Genomic DNA, 19,621 nt, shown 5'->3' with positions numbered 1-19,621 from the left:
CCTATTGGCTGTGACATTTTCTCAGACTTTCCTTGTTTTTGATCTTGATAGTTTTGAGGAGTGTGGGTTAGATACTTTGTAGAATGTCCCTCTCTTAAAATGTTTATTTTTCTCATGATCACACTTGGGTTTTTGAGAGGGAGATCACAGAGATAAAATGTCATTTTCATCATATCATATCAACGATATAGACTATTAACATGCAATCACTGTTGATGTTAACCTTTATCATCTGACTGAGGTAGTATTGGTCAAGTTCCAACGTAATGAAGTTACTTTTTTCCCCCTCTCCGTCCTGTGTTCTTTGGAAGGACATCACTATGCAGAACCCACATTTAAGGAGTGGAGAGTTAAGCATCACCATCATGAAGGTGGAGTATCTACATAAATTATTTAGAATTCTTTTGCACAAAATCTTTGTCTATCTTTCCCCAATGTTTATTATTCAAATATTTATTTATATAACTACGGACTCATAGATACTAATTTATATTTTAAATTATAATTCAATAATATGGTTTTTTTAATTGCTTCAGCTTTGGTAATTAGGAGTTCATTTAGTTGGATCCTGCATCCCTTTCATATAATACCCCCATCATTGTATGTTTGTGTGTTTCCTGTTTTTAACCATGTTCCTATTTTCTGGTATTACAAGGTGCCCCAGGCTCATCCTGTATACTTATTACTCCATCCTGAGAATCAGCTATTTCCCCAGGTAACCTTGGTTCCTTTAAATGAAGAAAGGTATTAGAAACCAAGATCTGGAAAATAGATATGCTCATTACTGCTGGGGGCCATTGGTTCTGGGCTCTCTCAACGGACAGGAAAAAAAATATATATGTGTCTATACCAACCCATGAATCTATCTATGAATGAAATGTGTGTGTATCTCCACTGTATTAATAATAAATTAAACATGGATGCATAATGATGTCTTGACCTCTAATCCCTCAGCAGATGCTCATCTGTGGCTCATCCCTTGTTCACCTATAACCTCAGACTCCAACAGTGACAAAAGTGGCTTCCACCATCTGTGAAACTTTTACCTCATTGTTCAATTCCAGAATAAGTGAAGAGCGTCTTCAGAATTGTTAACCCACACACCACGGGAAGCAATTTTATCAGCTAGAGTATGGTGCTTGTGTTGAGTTCCTTTTTTCTTTAGTTTTACAGACTCTATTCATTTCCAAAGCTACTTAGATCAGCGTCTTCTTCCCTTAGGCCTTTCACTTAGGTTGGTTCATACATTTGTAAAACCACTGGGTTCATTTGTCAAGAGTGCATTCCATCCTGATACCTCAACCTCCTGAGTAATTTTTTAAATTTGCGTATATTAAGGTTCATTCTTTGTGCTGTAATGTTCTACGGATTTGGACAAATTCACAGTGTCATTTGTCTAGCATTACAATCTTATTTCTCGGCTTTCTATTTGGTTGCATTGATCTAGGTGTCTGTCATTTTGCTTATACCGCATTGTCTCTATGCTGTAACATTACAGTAAGTCTTGAAATCTGCTATCATGAGTCTTTCACTACTATATTAGCCACTCTAGTCTTTTGTTCTTCTTTGCACATTTTAGAAACAGTCTGTAGAGGTCTATAAAATAGGTCACTGGGATCTTGATTGGTACTGAGTACAATCTATTGATTAAATTGGGGAAGATTGACATTTTGCAATACTGAGTCCTCCAATGCATGAACTGGGGCTATTCCTCAATTTATTTAGACTTCTTTATTACTCTCATGTGTTTTGTAGATTTCTGCATACATATTCTGTTCATATTTTTTTTTAATTTATATCTCAGTATTTTGTTGGTATTTTATATTTTAAAATTCCAACTGTTCAATACTGGTATCCATGAAAGGAAATGACTTTCATGTATTGATTTTGCTTGCTATATCTTGCTATATCAACCTATCAGTTCCAGGAATTTTCTTTTTTTTTTTTGAGGATTCTTTGGGAGTTTTCTACATAGACAATTACGCCATCTGCAAAACAAAACAAAACAATTATTTCTCCTTTTCCAATCTGTATACTTTCCTGGACTTCTAGGATGATGTCGGTTAGGAGTGGTGAGAGAGAACATACTTGCATTTTGGCTGAATTTAGGAAAAATTCTCCACCCTGTCAACTCCAACTCTGATGGCAGCTGTAGCTTTTTGGCAGATGCGCTTCATCAAGTAGATGGCGTTCATGTCTATTCCTACTTTGCAGAGAGTATTTATCATGAATGAGGATTGGATTTTGTCAAATGCATTTTCTGCCTCAATTAATATATTCATGTGAGTTTTCTCCTTTAGCCTGTTGATATACTAGGTTACATTTATTGCATTTTAATATTGAAACGAATTGCATTAATAGATCTTATTGATTGTGCTGTATACTTTTTCTATTATATTTTTTGGTATTAATTTTGCTAAACAAATTTCAGCTTTGATTCTTTGTATTCACCTCTGTCTCTAGATTTCGCATGTCGATTTGTCCTGCCATCTCAGCTCTCGAGTGGGTCCAAGAAAAGTCATTGATTTTTAGTGTTTCCAGCTTTTTCTTGTTGAGATGAAAGAGATAACTTCTAAGCTCTTTACATGTTTGAGCTAAAACCAGAGGCCTTCCTGCTTTCTGTCCCCCCAACAACCAGTTAAAAAAATTAGTATGTTGGGGCTGGCCAGGTGGCACAGCGGTTAAGTGCGCGTGTTCTGCTTTGGCGGCCTGGGGCTCACTGGTTCGGATCCCGGGTGAGGACACGGCACCGTGTGGCAAAAGCCATGCTGTGGTAGGCATCCCACATATAAAGTGGAGGAAGATGGGCACGGATGTTTGCTTAGGGCCAGTCTTACTCGGAAAAAAGAGGAGGATTGGCATATGTTAGCTTGGGGCTAATCTTCCTCAAAAAAAAAAAAAATTAGTATGCTAATTCTCACTAATTAGTGAATAATAACTACCCCCAAAAAATGGTTTCTGTCAAGTTATTACAGATTAATTATACTTCTCCTTCCAACTTTTCTAAAGTGGCAGGACTAAAAAAAAAAAGCATTTTCTTCCTTCTTTTTCTTATTTCGTATCACTCACTGTTCTATTTCTCTAGTTTTAAATAATAATATCTAAGCAAAAAAATCAGGTAAGTATGGTAAAGAAAACCAGTGCTACCAGAAACAATGTATTATTGTCAAACTGTAGGGAGGCCTCTATCCATAGAATTCTTTCCTCAGCTCATACTCAGCAATGACACTAATTACATGGATAAATGCCAATAATATTCACCAAATGAAAGGAAACGCAAGATTATTCTAGCATACCTGTGTCAAAACTGTATCACAAAATATCTAGAAAGGAGGGAATGATACGTCCTAGGTAACAAAATTAAATTTAACTGGAATACCGTACATTGTATTCCCTCCAAGTAACAGTTACTAACAGTGAAAGAAAAGAAAATCAAATTCAATAATAGTCAACAGGCTATCAATGCATCTTCAGTTACAGTAAAATGTCCTCTGCATGTATCATTTCATGTCATTATGAAACAACTGCATACAAGATATAGCAGCATAATTATTGTCATTTTATTATAAAGACACTCAGGACCCAAGAGGTTAATTTTTGTGCCTCAAAGTCAAATAGATAGTGTTAGAACAAATACTTGAACCCATGCCATATGAACTTGCTATACATAACAAATAAAAAGTGCAATTGTTTTTGTGTCCCACACTTTAAAAAAGCTGGATTACATCCTTAATGATTGTGTTTAATAATTTTAAACAGCATTTGGGAAATTTCAGTACACTCAGAGAAATGTATACAGGATGGGTAAATACTTGGAAAGATGTCAAAAGAACAATGGTTGAAGATGCTCAGAAAAGAATGTCATGACAACTCTCCTTATATGAAAAACAAATGGCCTTAGAAGAATATTAGTGATAGAGGGGGTTTTATATTTTTAATTTCTTCATATTTAATGTTTTATGTCTTCTGTCTAAAAAGAAAATGACAGAAATAAAGGAGGAGCCACTCTTTTCTCTGAAACTCACTGAACTGCAAGCTAGCTGTTTGGCGTGGGTGATAAGAACCTCCTTCAGATTTATTTTAGTTTCCTGGAAAGGTGAACGTGATCTATATCATCAATCTTAACATTAGTTATCCTCTTGGCAAGTACATTCTATCTCTGTGGACATATGTTTAAAAAAGGTAAGACTGATGAAATATCTGAATGCATTTCTCTCTTTTTTGCAGTTTTTTGTTCATAACATTCTATTTGGCAAAAATTTCTCTCTGTGTAGACAATGGAGTGTACTTTTTCTGGGGTTGGCGAAAGATGGTAAGAAATTAGAAGTCTTATAGCAGGAATAAATAACGACGGACACAAAATTTGTTTTCTTAATTTTACAGCAACACAATAGTCTGCAAAGCCCAATCGTTTCTTTTTATAGAAGAAAAATAAATGTATCTTTTTATATGTATGAACATATCAACAGGGGGACCTGGATGACCAGGTTACAAACGATTTCAGAGTGCAGCAAGGAATTCAAAGATTCCTGGTAAATTAAGAATTCTGCTGCCCAGTGAGTGGTGGAAGGAAGAATAACAAGAAAAAAAGAGTCTGAGGTGTGGGGGCGGGGGGGGGGAGGACAGCAGGAAGCTTTAAGTTTAAGATGGAAACCTCCCTATGTTGGCGAATCTGGGGAGGGGTTTGGTATGTTGACAGGTGAGGGAAGTGCCAGGAAAAGCTCTTACTGCCCTGCCTTCCCTCTGGGACCCGGCAGGAAAGCTCTCAGTGGGGAGGCCTTGGTGATAGGAGGTGGCCTCAGCAAGGAAAGAGGGTAGGACTGCATGAATATGCAGAGAAAGAGGTGATTTAATAGTCCTGGACTTTGCTGAGCTTGCTTGCGGTGCGTCAGCGCACACAATTTCTGACCTCTCTTTGATGACTACAGAGGTCAGCCTAAATGGAGGCCTGTCCATAAGATCTAAAGGCCCTTAAATCACTCCTCACCCAAGCAGGAGGCGAGGTGATCCCACAGCTCAGGCTGTGCAATAGAAATCCTGGGCCAGGGACCATAGAGAGAATATAAAATAGGCTTAAAGGGCTTGGGGAAAGGAGATCTAAGATGCTGCAGATGCCTTTGTGAGGGCGACCCAGCCCTAAGCCAGCCAAGAGAGTGAGCAGATCGGTTGAAGCAACCAGGGCTTCAGCAGCAATTATCAGGCTCTCATCCAAGGAAGGACCAGCCTGGCCTCAGCCTTTACAATCCAGGGAGCAGCTGAAACCGGCCACTCCACAGAGGATGCTACAAGGCCCAGTGGACAAAATATCAATCTGTGGATGCCCCTCTCCTCTGCTCTCACAGAGTTATGGAAAGCCACTATTCTCTCCATGTACAAGGAGTAGGGGAGGAGCAAAACCAAACAGATGAAGCAGGGTCAGAGGAACTGATTCAGGAGAAGAAATAATCAGAATATCTAAATATATCAAAATAATTTGCTTTCCTTTTTTACCCAAGGAAACTTGATATGTCAGTTTTTTAAATAATAACCACTCATATGCAGAAATATTATGAGCAATTTTTATGTCATTGATATGTTATGTTGCTACTTTGTTTTGTTTTGAAAGAGGATATTTTGTTTTCTTTACCCTTATTGAAATTTACAAGAAGGGATGTTAACATCAATTTCAAACTTTATTTTACTACTTTGAGAAAGTTTTAAAGGTCACAAAATACAAAAAAACTACACTTTTCCATACATTTGCTGTTGGTTGTACATTCTAAAATGTGCGTTACCAGTGACTGTGTACAGAAACATATTAGCAATGCCAAGGTATCGTATGGATGTTACCTTATGAAAAATTAAAGGGCATTTCATTGGTAAAGGTGTATAAAAATAAAACATTGACCAATTGTACTGACTGTCAGTGACTGTCCTTCCTTTGTTAGAAGAAAGGGTGCTTATCTCCTAATGATTCTGAAAGAGCTTGTAAAAAAAACCCAATAACTACGGTACAAGGATAAAGAGGAATACAGGAAACAAGAGCTTCTTATATAATATTCTCAAGGATACCACACAGCTCAGCTCCCAGTTTTCAGGTAATATGTTTGAATGTCATATGTGCACACGTGCACCTCACTAATTACAGAAGACAACTGTTCTTGCTCGATGGGCAAGATGTTATTCTTATTAAATGGACACCTGGGGGTTTTTTGCACTCTTCTGGTATATAAAAACCAAATAACAGCCCTCAGCTATTCTAAGATTTTCCTCCATTTTACCCAGCCAGCTCCCACTTCAGTCCTACTCTTAGTCCATAATAATGAGACTCGTTAAAATTTCTCTAATCATGAAGAGAAAGATGTTCACCTAAAAAGACATAGTAATGTGTACAGCTCTCAGACACCTGTTCAATATTTCTTTGTAGGTGGATTTAGCATAAAAAATTCTGTGGCATTTTTTAGTTAAAACTGGCGTCTTTAAGTAGGAAGACATTGAAGGTGTCACATGGACTTCAATTAAATTGCATGCCTCCAGACCTGCTTGTGCTCCTACATATGTGGAAGTTAGGTTTTCATTGATACAATCATTCTGAACAACTTATTACTGTAGGAAATATAGCCAGGTATATTTAATTTTATTCACTCTGGCTTGTGACTGGGTTTGGAGATTTTTAATTCTAAGATGCGATTCTTTACCACAATAAGCTCATCGTCCCAATTTCACCTGGTTGCCAGTCCTGTTTTTGTTTTCTTGTTTCTTTTGACTCTTTCTTACTTCTTGGTCTTTCCCTCAGCTACTTTGCTTTCATCCTTGCTTTCTGCCTCTGCCTACACTAGGAACTCCCGCCAGGAGTAGGAAGCTTGGGTTGTGCCTGTCTCCCTATTGGATTTTGGAAGTAGGTAACCTTTGAATGAGTTTCTTGGGCCTATAGATGGAAAGAATTTTTGCCCAAGATGGATCATACCCGGAGTCTCACCCACACCTGATTCATACGATTGAAGATAATTTAGCAGATGAGATTTAGGATTTTTGAACTGATACTATTTATATAAGATTTTGGACTTAGTGTGGATGCTGTAATATTTTGAGAGTTTTGGGCATGTTGAGATGGGGTGAACATATTTTGCACATGAGATGGACATCTAAGAAAGATTTTAGAATGATCATTCATTTAACACATGGTACAGGGGAAGGAAAAGGAACATCTCCAAGTCCTAACCCCTTGTACTGAGAATACTACCTGATTGAAAGTAAGTCCTTTGCAGAGGTATTAAATTAAAGACCTTGAGATAAGACCGTCCTGGATTTATGGCGGCCCCTACATCAATCATGAGTGCCCTTGCAAGAAACATAAAGGAAAAAGACACAGTGATATCTAAAGACGAAGGGCGTGTGAAGATGGACACAGAGATTGGAGTGATTATCTGCAAACTAAAGCATGTCGACATTTGCCAGCAGCCACCGGAAGTTAGGAGAGTGGAATGGAACAGATTCTCAAGCCTCCAATAGGAACCAACACTGCTGAGACCTTGACTTGAGACTTCTGGTCTCCAGAACTTCGAGAGAATAAGTTTTTGATGTTTTAAGATTGCAAGTTTGTGCTAATTGTTATGGCAGCCCTAGGAAATTTATAGAATAGTCCAATCATATTATCTTCAGTTACACTCCTAGATATTCATCCAATTGATTCTATAACTTATTAACATGTAAAACACGTATGAAAATATATATAGCAGCTTTATCCATACTCACCAAAACTGGACTCAACATTTTGATTGGTGAATGTGTACATAAACTGTAGCACACTCATTCAATGGGATATTTTTCAATGATTAATAAAAAAATAAAAGCTAGCGAGCCAGAAAAGAAACAGTTGTATCTTAAAATGCATATTGGTAAGTGAATGAAGCCAGGCTTTATAGTGGATGCTTCTCATTATATGGCAATCTGTAAAAGGCAAATGTATAGCAATGATAAAAAGATTAATATTTGCCAAGGGTTTGAGTGGGAGTGATGTTGGAGGGGAATTGAGTAGAAGAAGCACAAGGGGTTTTATGACAGAAAAACTATTCCGTACGTCACTAATGGTGAATACAAGGTATTGAGCATTTTTCAAGAACCTGTAGAACTTTGGAGCACAAAGATACAACCCTAACGTATGCAAATTAAAAAATTATTGTTTGGGATGTTGGGGATTCCAGGATGGAATTCAGAATGTGACGAAAGAATCAAACTGAAATATTCATTCCCTTGATGCTAGTCCATGATTCACATAGGCTTTCTTAACTCTTATTCTTTTTCTTTTTGTTCCTCTAACTGGCTCATTTCAGATGATCTGTCTCCGAGTTTGTTGATTCTTTCTTCTGCATAATCAAGGCTGTTCTTGAAGTTCTCTATTGAACTTTTCAGTTCTGTCATTGGATTCTTCAGCTCCGAGCTTTCTGTTTGGTTTTCTATGGTTTTTATTTCTTTCTTAAACTTCTCCTTTTGTTCATGCATTGTTTTCCTGATTCCATTTAGTTGTCTGTGTTCTCTTGCATTTCATCCTGTTTCTTTAAGATGCTTATTTTGAATTTTTGTCAGCCAAGTCATAGATCTCCATTTCTTTGGGGTTGGTCACTGGAGCTTTATTAGCTTCCTTTCATAGTCTCATATTTGCCTGATTCTTTGGGATCCATGTAGCCTGTGTGGTCTCTGTGCATTTGAATAGCAAACACCTGTTTCCTGGGCTGATGAGATCACCTCTAGAACGCAGTCTGGCTGAACCGGAGCCAGTTACAAGGCTGTCGCTGAGTCTGCAGTGGCAGGCTTGTTTCTAGGGTCTCAGGTGAGTCTGGTCTCTGAGTGGAAGGGATTGCCTCCAGGATTTTGTTCAGGAGGGGAGCAATGAGACAAGGGTCCACTTCAGGGTCCCCATTTGGGTCCTCAGACAGTAGGCCTATTACCAGGTGTGCTGCAGATGTGGCTCCCACCAGGTTCCTAGGAGGTCTGCTGCCTGGTCACTGGATGGGTCCTTGGATGGGCAGGACCGTCCAGGACCACAGCTGAGAGGGACTGGAACCCAACCTCAGGGCTGTTTCAGGTTCTGCAGCCAAGATTGACATCCGCAGACCTGGCTCTGGAGGCATGGATGAAATGCATCTCCCACCAGGTCCCTGGGTGGGCTACACTGCTCCCTGATCATGGCTAGAGAGGCTGGAGGGGCTGGAGGAACATTGGGCCTCCTCTCAGGATCTGCTGAGGTGCAGGTGTCTTCCACCTGGTCTCTGTGCCAGCAGGACTTCTTGTGGACTGCCACCAGCAGGGGCTGGAACTGAGTACAGGGCTGTTTCAGGATCTCTGGGGATGCAGACAGAAGCATCTCCTACCATGACCCCCGACACTCAGGACTGCTGGAAGACTGGCAGACTGTGGTTTGTGAAAGCTGGGGCCACGTACAGGGCCCTTTCAGGATCCAGGGGTGCAGGCGGGAGTTTCTCCTTCCTGGCCACTATTCTAGCAGGCCTGCTGGTGGACTGTGGCTGGAGACAGCTGATGCCTAGGATAGGGCCCTTTCACAATCTCTAGGGGCACAAATGGATGTCTCCTCAGGGTTCCTGTGCTAGCAGGACTGTTCGCGCAATGCAGGTAGGATGGCTGGCTCAGTTACAGGCCCGTTTCAGGATCTAAAGTCTGACCAGGTTTGGTGGGCTTACCTCCTGGGGTGCCCAGACTGCAGCTGAGAAGGTCTAGAGCCAGCTCACAGTGCTACAGGGCCCCAGGAGGGACTGAGTTTTCCATGTCTATTACCTGACACATAGGTGGGTGTGACTCCTCTTGGGTCCTTGGTGTACCGTGCTGGAGACAGATCCCAAACCAGGTGGGCCATAGCACTTCTCAGGGCTATGGAGCTGTTTCCATTCCTGTAGCCTGGACCATGTCAGCCACTTGGTTGTTAGCCTGGCTTCTCAAGATGGTTCTCCTCAGTCCTGGACTGCATCAGGGTTTCACAATCCTACCTGGATCCCAAAGCTCCCAGGAAGGCACTTTTGTCCCTGAATGGATGCCAAATTATGGTTGTTGAGGGGGAATACATGCAAAGAACGTCATATTCAACCATTTTGCTGAAGTCACCAGATTCAGATCTGTATTTCTTTTTTTTCTTTGCTGGGAAGTTTCTCCCTAAGCTAACGTCTGTTGCCAATCTTCCTTTTTTCTTTTCCCCCACCCCAAAGCCCCAGTTCATAGTTGTATAAAGTTGTAAGTTCTTCCAGTTCTTCTATGCAAGCTGCTGCCACAGCATGGCTACTGACAGATGAGTGGTACGGTTCCATGCCCAGGAACAGAACCCAGGCTGCTGAAGCAGAGTGCACTGAAATTTAACCACTAGCTCATCAGGGCTGGCTCCAGATCTGTATTTCTTAATATATGTCCCCACAAACTGATAGTAAAGAGAAATTATTATATACAAACAATTTCAAGTTTTACAATTCCATAATAACCTCAAGTAGTATATTTGCATTGCAGTAAATACTTTAAATAGTTTTGTGGTGGTAACTTTGAGGTCTGAATTATTGAGTGACATAACAAATCCATATATTAATAACTGCCAAACGATTGCATGAATGAACAAAAGTTATGACAATTTGGGGTTCTAATATCCAAAGTATAAAATACAACTATGAAGCATATTGTAATGTATTAAAATCTCCTTAGGTAAACTAATCATTTTTAAATGTCTAATTTTAAAAATATTTACAAACTAGAATAAAGTTAAACATGAAAACAAAGTGGGGAACTCAGAAATCAAGTCCTTTAAAACAAATTCATGAGCTAGGTGTGTTCACTGAAGGAAGATGAGTATGCTTAACTATTCAAAGAAATGGTGTACAGAGGAAGTAGTAGATTTAATATTCTCCTAGAAAGAAAATAAAGACTGAATTTGGGTTGTGTAGAGGCGGACTTTGGTTCAGTTTAAATGATGAACCTAACCTTCTGGACACTGGACTTGTATCTTAATATGTTCTTGACGACCAGAGATTTTCTAGCAGTAGATAGAGGATGCTCTTCCAATTGTAGGATAGTGAGTATCATGAATTAGAACAGAAATCCTGTATTATGATGCCTTCTAAATGAAATATTCTATCATTATATGGTTTTCTTGATAAATAGCTCAGTATATCATTAGAAATTAAGGGTTCTGTCATTCATATAATTCTTTTCCAGATGTAACGCTCAGTGATTAGGTTTGACCAAGTGATGGATATTCTTGAGTTCTTCATGAAACAATATAACCTAAAAATAATTTAATTCAAATAAACATGCCATTTTTGAAATTTAATAGACGGCTAATTTGTATCATCGTAGATAGAATGTGCTTCATTCTTCTACCTGAAAAATAAGCAATATTGTGAATCAAAGAGGTTATAATATTTATTGTTCTTCTTTACTTTATTTCCTTTTCTCTAAAAGTAAACTAGAAATTAAACAGTACTTCCAGGTAAGAATTGCCTATGTAAAAAAAGTGTGCCTAATGGAATACATCAGCAGTATTTCATCTCTTCAGAACTTAAATAATCTTAAAATGTATATTACTCTCTAATGAGTAGATGGCAAATACTGAAACATTAACAGCATTGTAGGTGGTAACCTTTTTCTTTTAATTTCTAAAAGTAATGCAGATGTAGAATGTCTAACAATTTATCACTTTATGTCAATTGCATTGTAATAAATACCAATTATCCTGAACTGTCAGCCCCAAATTCTAGTTTCCAACTACTTTTTTCTCAAATAACATTTGGTACTGAGACAAAATGCAAAAGCAATTATTTTTTCATATTGCTAGTATATCATGTAATTGAGTGATGGTTCAGAACATTGAAGACGTCTTTGAGTTTGGAACCTACTACAGTATAGTCCTTTACTTAAGGATAGCTTGCTTTCTCCTCTCTGTCTCCCCTTGTGATTCAACTAGCATTATGGGATGAAATTGCCTTTCAATGATAACTGACTTTGTTTCCATTGTAAAAAGCTTAGTACTCTCATCCCCTACCTTTGAAACTATGTTATAAATATGAAAATTTATTTTCTAAACATTCTGTGAACTGATAAATTTAAATAAGTGAAACAGCATTTCATCCTGATATTTTGGATAAATGTAACCAATGAAGCAGTTCTCTACCCCCTGCAATCATTTGTTTTTAAAGTTTATCATTTATATTGCTCCCTAATGCATTTCTTTTTCTTGTTAAACTCTAGCGAAACACATGGTACTCATGCTCATTTTGGGGTCTCAGATGAGCCTATCTATCATTTCTATTCATGCCTATTTCTGGATTTCTTGTTGAAGAATACAAATACACATACTCAATACACAGGAAAATTTTAAGAAACTTGCACACATCGAATTGTTGTAAGGATACAATTACATTAAATTACAGTTATTTGAAAGCTTTACTAAAAATAAACGTATATTGAATAAGAATGTAAAGAGTATGTAATACTTTAAAATTTATAATGATGATATTTCCATAATATTGTCATCTCTTATTAAATTCTGTTGTTTTCCTGTATAATCTACATTTTATTTTCAAAGATCTCCTCTTGTTGTCATGTGTCAGCCAGACAACGACTTGATTCAATGAGCTGTTTTTCTAAGATTATTATTTAGTGCATGATAAGAGATCTACTTTTTTCTCTTAGCCTAATACATTGATACTTACATAATCCAACATATTTGTTAAGAGAAAATTTGAATATGTGAGATTAATAATTAATTTAGTGTTGCTTATGTTCTGCAATCTTCTATAAAAGCTATTATGGGCACTTGTATTATAATTTCTACCATATTTTATGTGCACTTATCCACAATACATAATTGAATGAAAATCTGAAATGTACACCAAATTCTAAATGGGATATGTATATACTAACTCATCTACTCACAAAAATATCTCACTTAAAGATATGTTAAGGATACAAAGAACAATTCTTTCTCATGACTCCAAGTGGTTATAGGCATAAATGTGTCCATTTCTACTTGAGAATAAACTGTTAAATTTATACACTTTTATGCAACCAGGCACATAACTCAGAACCTCTTGGAGCAAAGGATTTCAGGTTGGAATTGAAGTAATTTCCTGCCACTAATTTTCATTCTTACACTTAGAAAGTGGAACATTGTAGATCCTAAAATAATAGATACCTCTAGTTTTTCTTCTAGAAAGGATATGAAGTCACTTAAAGGAATATGGCTGAGCCCACTCAAAGAAACCCCCACATAATTAAACCTGTTTTGATACGGAATGTGAGAAGCTGTGAAGTAGAAAAAAGGATGCTGATAGCACTCTTAATCTTTCCTGGAGAAATTTGTCTTTTTTTCTGCAGGCAGGAAAAACAGCCCGTCGCTCCATATTTGGGGCGAGATTATTTTACTTCTCCACTTATCTTTCTTCCCTGTGAAAGCACATAATCAAAACTACTGCGTAATTGAAAGCAGCTCTCCTCCCTCACAACCGAGAATCAGGTTGATTAACTGAATAAGACTTTGAAGTCAAACATGAAAAATCCCTGTAAAACTTGTGATGTTTTAATTTTCTACTCAGGATTTCAAAACCTCTAACAGTGGATTCCGTGCTATTTAAAACTCGTCAGGACTGCAGTTATTCAGATGAAATTACAATAAATGTCAGTGAAAGAGAATTTTAATAAGTAAAATAGTTTCTGAGTTAAGCATATTTTCATCCCCTCCAGAATTTCACCACCTGCTCAAGCAGCACATTATCCTGTCTCAGAATAAAGGATGTTCATATTTCTCCAAAGGTGGTAATTAAGTTGGTTCAGTATTAGAGTTGTTTAAAGCATCAGGTTAGCATTTACTTAAGATCAACAAACCTTAACTTAGCCGAGATAGCCAAGACAACATAAAGGAGTAGCTCAGATGCCAGGGAATATGCTGACCATATTGATCGTGGACCATTGGTAGCTCTGATTTTGATATTGGATAACTTTTCTTATTAACTCCTTGTTTAATCTCTTCACTGAATCTATACAAGGAGAACTTTTGTGTTAATGGGATAAGATGCATACTTTAAGACATGCACTCTTATATGCATGTGTACTTGTCTAAATTTATTAACCCTTAGAATAAATACTTTAATAGGAAAAAGTCACTGATTCCCAGAAGGTATTTAGAATATTTATTAGACTAGACAAAGATGATTGGCACTTCCTTATTTCCTTCATTTGCTACCAATGTTTGAGACTAAATCTTCTTCACTTGTTACCTATTGCTGCACAGCAAATTAGCCCACAATTTAACAACTTAAACAACATCTATTACCTCCCCATTTCTGAGGGGCAGGTATGTGGGAGTGGATTCACTGGGTGGTTCTCTCTCAGGATCTCCAAGAGGCTGCGACCTAGATGTCAGCTGAGGCTGCCGTCAACTGAGGGCTTGACTGGGTTGGAGAATCCATTTCCGAGAGGGTTTTCAGTTACAGCTATTAAGAGGACAACTGGATTCCTTGGTGGCTCTTGGTACATGGTCACAGTTCCACATCACAAGGGCCTCTCTCTAGCGCTAGGTGAGTGTCCTCATGATATCCCCCAGAGAGCGTGATTCCTTGGAGCACCAAGTGGCCATAATACCTTAGGATTACCTGGCCTCAGAATCACACAGCATCATTTTTGCAATACTCGGTTGATTACACAGGTCAGGCCTATTTGATGGGGAGTGGATTCTGGAGGAATATGAATACTGGGAGATGAGGTTCATTGAGGTCCATATTAGAGACTATGGTCAATATGTATCTTTAAACTAATATCAAGGAATGTTGGAAATGAAATTATTGCTATTTTATGCACACACACTTTTTCAGAAGCTCCCCCATTAGGAAGTTGCTGAGATTGGTTTTAAAGAATTTCAAAATACCCTTTCAAATGTTATTTCTCACTTTTCCTAATTAAACGGGTTCATCAGGTCAAAAGAGTTATCTCGCTTGCTTTCTCATTTTCTCCTTTATGGTGAATGATTTTATTCACTATTTGACATACGCCCTACTTTTTTGGTATTTGAATAACTTCCATCTTTCCAGGCCTCATGCACATCTTAGCTAATAGACAATGAGACTACCAAAAGCTCTAACCAGATCTAACATTCCAACCACCAGTTTGGACACGTAACATATTTATTCATTATTAGCAAATGGCTGATATTTGTAAAGTGCTTTTTCTTAAGAAGAATTTAATTTTCTTGAATGGACAACATCTTATACTCCTTTTTTAAATTTCTCATCATATCACTCAGGATAATCCAGAGCACAAAATAATCCTTATGCAGTTGAATTATCTGTACAAAGGTAAGCTTCGAGAGCGCCTCAGACTATGCTCTGTGCCAGAGGTGCTCCAACGTATCCGTCCCTGGAGGGAAACAGACTTCACACAGTGACAGCTACTGCCATGATCCTGTAGCCTATGTGATTCCATTATCTGCCATTAATTCATCATGATTTTCCTAAAAATAAAATCACTTCCTGTTGACCACAGTAACTTATAAAAATAAAGTCCTAGAATATATTTTATAAAACTACTCTCCAGTCAGTTTTACTTTCTCGTTAAAAGATTTCTTTTAAATTTGAACTGTTATTTTCAAAAAATCTTCATCCTGGGGATTTTGTCATAACTCAATTAGAACTGACAGCACATTTCAAATTCCACTTTTTCTTTAACAAATTACTGTAGCACACTTCCTTCAGGCTGTACTTTGATTATTAATTAGCACACATATCATGTAGCTAAAGGAAGATAGGCATTTTATGGCAAGGATTTTTCTCCTAATTAAGCATAACGGCTTATTCATTTCCAGTGACTTTGAGGTTAACTTTTAAAAATCATTTTTAACTCCTTCTTTACTTTTCTTAGTTGTAGGATGTAACCTTCTGTGATTTCACCTGTGACTGTGGTAAATATTATTATCTCTCTTACTGCAGTAACGGTTTTCATCTAGAAAGGCAGCTTCTCTTTGTTTGGTTATTGCTTGCTCCTCGTTAAACTCAGCGCTTGGTTGCCAAGTATACTGAAGTTTACAATGCTCTATAATCAGTAAATTTTTTGAATTATGAAAAAAATCAGACGAGTCTTCCCAGCCATCTCTTGGAGAAAATAGGTTGCATGTGTCAGATATATTCTCTAGGACCTGAGGAAGCTTCTATTAATGTATCAGTAATGGATGTATTCCACTATACCAGTTTGAGCTCCAAAGTATGTTTACAGATCATTTTCAGTCTCACTCATCCTGTAATGTTCTCCTTTCCTGCCTGGCTTTCCCTGTCCTATGACGATTCAAAAAGACACCTGAATTCTGACTCCTGTTCAACTAATCAGCCATGCTCACTCTTACATTTGAGCCTGGAGTATTTCACAAAGACCTTTTGTGCTGTGTCACCTGAGTTGGAGACAGCCAACCAGAGGTCTCAAGAAATTCTTCGGTAGTGGCCACTGCCACCTCTGTCACCTCTAGCACACACTGTTTGTTATCCAGGCATTGCCGCTGCAGCAGTCTCTTCTAGTCACAGGCAGCTACTGTGAACCATCGCCACCTCCATAGTCTTTCAAAGTGCAGAGAAAGAAAAGGGTCTTCCCGCCAGCTGTACAGTGGTACGATCCGGTAAGCAGGTTTCATTTAAACCGGGCCTCAACTTCAACCCAGCTGCTATTTAAGTTTAATCTCCCGCAGGAAGCGTGGACTGTGCTGTTCCAGTGTCAGCCACGTTGTGGATGTAGCTTTATATTCACAAGTCTCAGTCTTTTTCTGCAGGATCAAGTCCACGGGTTCCATTTCTTTTATTTCTATATGGTGATTTTTATGTCACATATTTAAAGAAATTAAAATTTCAGGAGAAAGGTAAGGAGGTTTTGTTCTCGCCCTCGAGGAAGGCATCTTGGCTCTTTATAAATAATTGTCTCCACTGCTCCTCAGGAATCATTAAGTACCTGAATATATTTTCATGCAGGAAAAAGTTCTGCCTCAGCAGACTGATATATATCTGAAAACATTCATATCGATGTGTACTGGCATTGTGTATACATATAAATGTATATATACACATATATATATATAGTTGTTTTTTTTACTGCATCCTTCAGTAAAAATTGTAGGTACAAACTGGAAACATATATTATAACTGCCAACAGGGAGAACTGGAGAGGGCCGATGAAAGCAAGAGTTTTCCTTTCCCCATTGTGTATTGATAGCACTCTTTTGTGATAGAGAACTCTATTTATAGACAGAAATAAAAATCATAATGACAAAGAAACAACTTACATAACTGTATGTTTTAAGAGACAAAAGCAGTGTCTTCTGGACTCTCTCAGAACTTGGAATATGATCACTTCGAATCATGCTCTTTGTGAAACGGTAACATGTTAAATCGAGTGCCTATAAGAGCAAATCTTCCTGCAGTTCCCTTCTACTACTATCAGTTTATCTTGCCATGCCTTAGTTACGCATTTATTGATGGCAGAAACCTGTGACTTTTGCTATCATGGATTTCAGATCATTTTACTTCAGGGGGTTGCTCACTGATGCTATTTTCAATTTGCAGCCTAGCGGTGGGCTTAATGAGCCACTTAAAATACAGTAGATTTTCATCGACGTTTGTCTCCCATATAAGAAAGAGTAAAAACTTGTTGTTGGCTCCCAGCCATCATAGCGAAACACAACTGGTGTATTTCAAACAATGTATATAAAATACACTAATCGCATCTCTCAGTAGTCATATTGCCACACGTCTATATGTTTATGAACCAACTTCATTTAAACTAATAAATTTAATAATTACTGAATATCCCAATATCTGTAACATCTGATCAGCACTAGGAGATATTTAGAAGTTTAAGATTTAATGAGATTAATTATGATATAAAGTTGAAAGCCAATGAAACACAAAGATGAGATAAATTACAAAAGAGGTATTATAATTTGTTTACTGATTACACCTACTATGTGAGTGAGGGACTAAGTGAGCAAGCTATGACTATGTAATGTTATAACATCATAGACAGGCTTTAAACAGAAAAGGTCACCTCATAGCTTGTCTAGATAATTCTGTCATTGTAATGGTTCAAATAAATCATTATTTATAAATCTTTTCAATATTTAATTGCCTGAATATTCTGAATATAGAAAAGCATAATGCTAATAAAATAGCATCTGTGTGGACTTATTTTTAGACAAGGAGAGCATCTACTCTCTTAATCTACTTTCTTGAGGACTTCCATCTAAGAAGTAATGTTACCTAACAGGAATGAGGAAGCAATGCATCACAATTCATATTTGCAATCATGCTAGTCACTTTGACAATGGCCAATGAAATCTCCAAGGGTTAATTTCAGTATAGAGCCAAAATCTAACCTAATACTTTTATTTTCATAGTTTTTTATGCTGTTGTAGTGTTTTTTTCCAATAATTTATTTATTTATTTATCCTTTTATTTATTTTGTGAGGAAGATTCTAACATCCATTGCCAATCCTCTTGTTCTTCGTTTTTTTTTGGTTGAGGAAGATTAGCCTCAGCTAACATCTGTGCCAGTCTTCCCCTCCTTGGTACATGGGATGCCTCTACAGCATGGCTGACGAGTGGAGTAGGTCTGCTCCCGGGATACAAACACGTGAACCCAGGCCGCCAAAGCAGAGCACGCAGAACTTTAACCAGTTGGCCTTGGGGCTTGCCTCTCCAATAATTTATTTTAATGAGATATAATATAAATATAATAAAATGCACAGATAAGTCTACAGTTCAGTGAGTTTTGAAAAATGCATACAGCCATGTAACATACGCCCCTATCAAGATGTAGAGTTTCTATTGTTCCTTCAAGCTTCTTCCAGTCAATCCTCTCCACCTCCAACTCCGAGATGCTATTTCTATCATCATAGATTTGCATTGCCTACTCTAGAGCTTCGTAATACGAAATCAGATAGTCTATCTTGTGTTCAACTTCTATTTCTCACCAAAATGGCTTGCAGCAATATATTTACATCTATATTGTTGCATGTATAAACAGTTTGTTCCTTTTTGTTGCTGAGTAGTATACTATTTTATTAATATGACACAGTTTGTCCATTCTTCTGTTGATGGATACTTATTGTTGGTTATTTCCAGATTTTTCGTATTACAAATAAAGCTACTATGAAAATTCTTATCTAAAACTTTTTGTGGTCCTGTTTTTATTTCTCTTGGCTAAATAACCAGAAGTGAATTCATGGGTCATAATTTTAAGAAAGTATCAAACTGTCTTTTAAAGCTGTTGTATGCTTCCATTGACCATGTATGAGAATCTCCTTTGCTCTCCAACCTTATCATCCAGTCCTGTCAGTCTTTCAGAATTGCCATTCTAGTGTATGTGTAGTGTTACATCATTGTTTGTAGTTTTTCATTTCTGATAACAAGGATGTTGATCAGTTTTATGTGCTTATTGGCCATTTGAGCATCTTCTTGCATGAAGTGCTTGTTCAGGACTTCTTTACATAGTTTTGTTTGATATGTTATAGCAAAAAGACAGAGAAGGCTAAAAATAGGAAAATTGGAAATTATTTCTCTGTTGTATAGTCATATACAAATCTTACTTCTACACTTTTGAATGTAAATGGTGTTCTTGGCTT

General features: G+C 37.5%; 1 long non-coding RNA gene across 6 annotated transcripts in view; it reads right to left on the bottom strand.

Annotated features, from left to right (window-relative positions):
- The window catches only part of LOC111769263 (uncharacterized), a 162,474-nt gene that overhangs the window by 87,826 nt on the left and 55,027 nt on the right, over positions 1 to 19,621 (bottom strand). For 2 of the 6 annotated variants that reach the window (XR_002802129.2, XR_002802128.2), the window contains one exon: positions 11,284 to 11,352. The exons of the other annotated variants lie outside the window; for them this stretch is intronic. This is a non-coding gene — a long non-coding RNA (uncharacterized lncRNA). Of the gene's footprint in view, positions 1 to 11,283; positions 11,353 to 19,621 lie in introns of those variants that run through there. 6 annotated transcript variants of the gene reach the window in all.

The sequence above is a fragment of the Equus caballus genome, chromosome 1, assembly GCF_041296265.1.
Source record: "Equus caballus isolate H_3958 breed thoroughbred chromosome 1, TB-T2T, whole genome shotgun sequence".
Lineage (NCBI taxonomy): Eukaryota > Metazoa > Chordata > Mammalia > Perissodactyla > Equidae > Equus > Equus caballus.
This window is presented reverse-complemented; position numbering and strand designations above follow the sequence as displayed.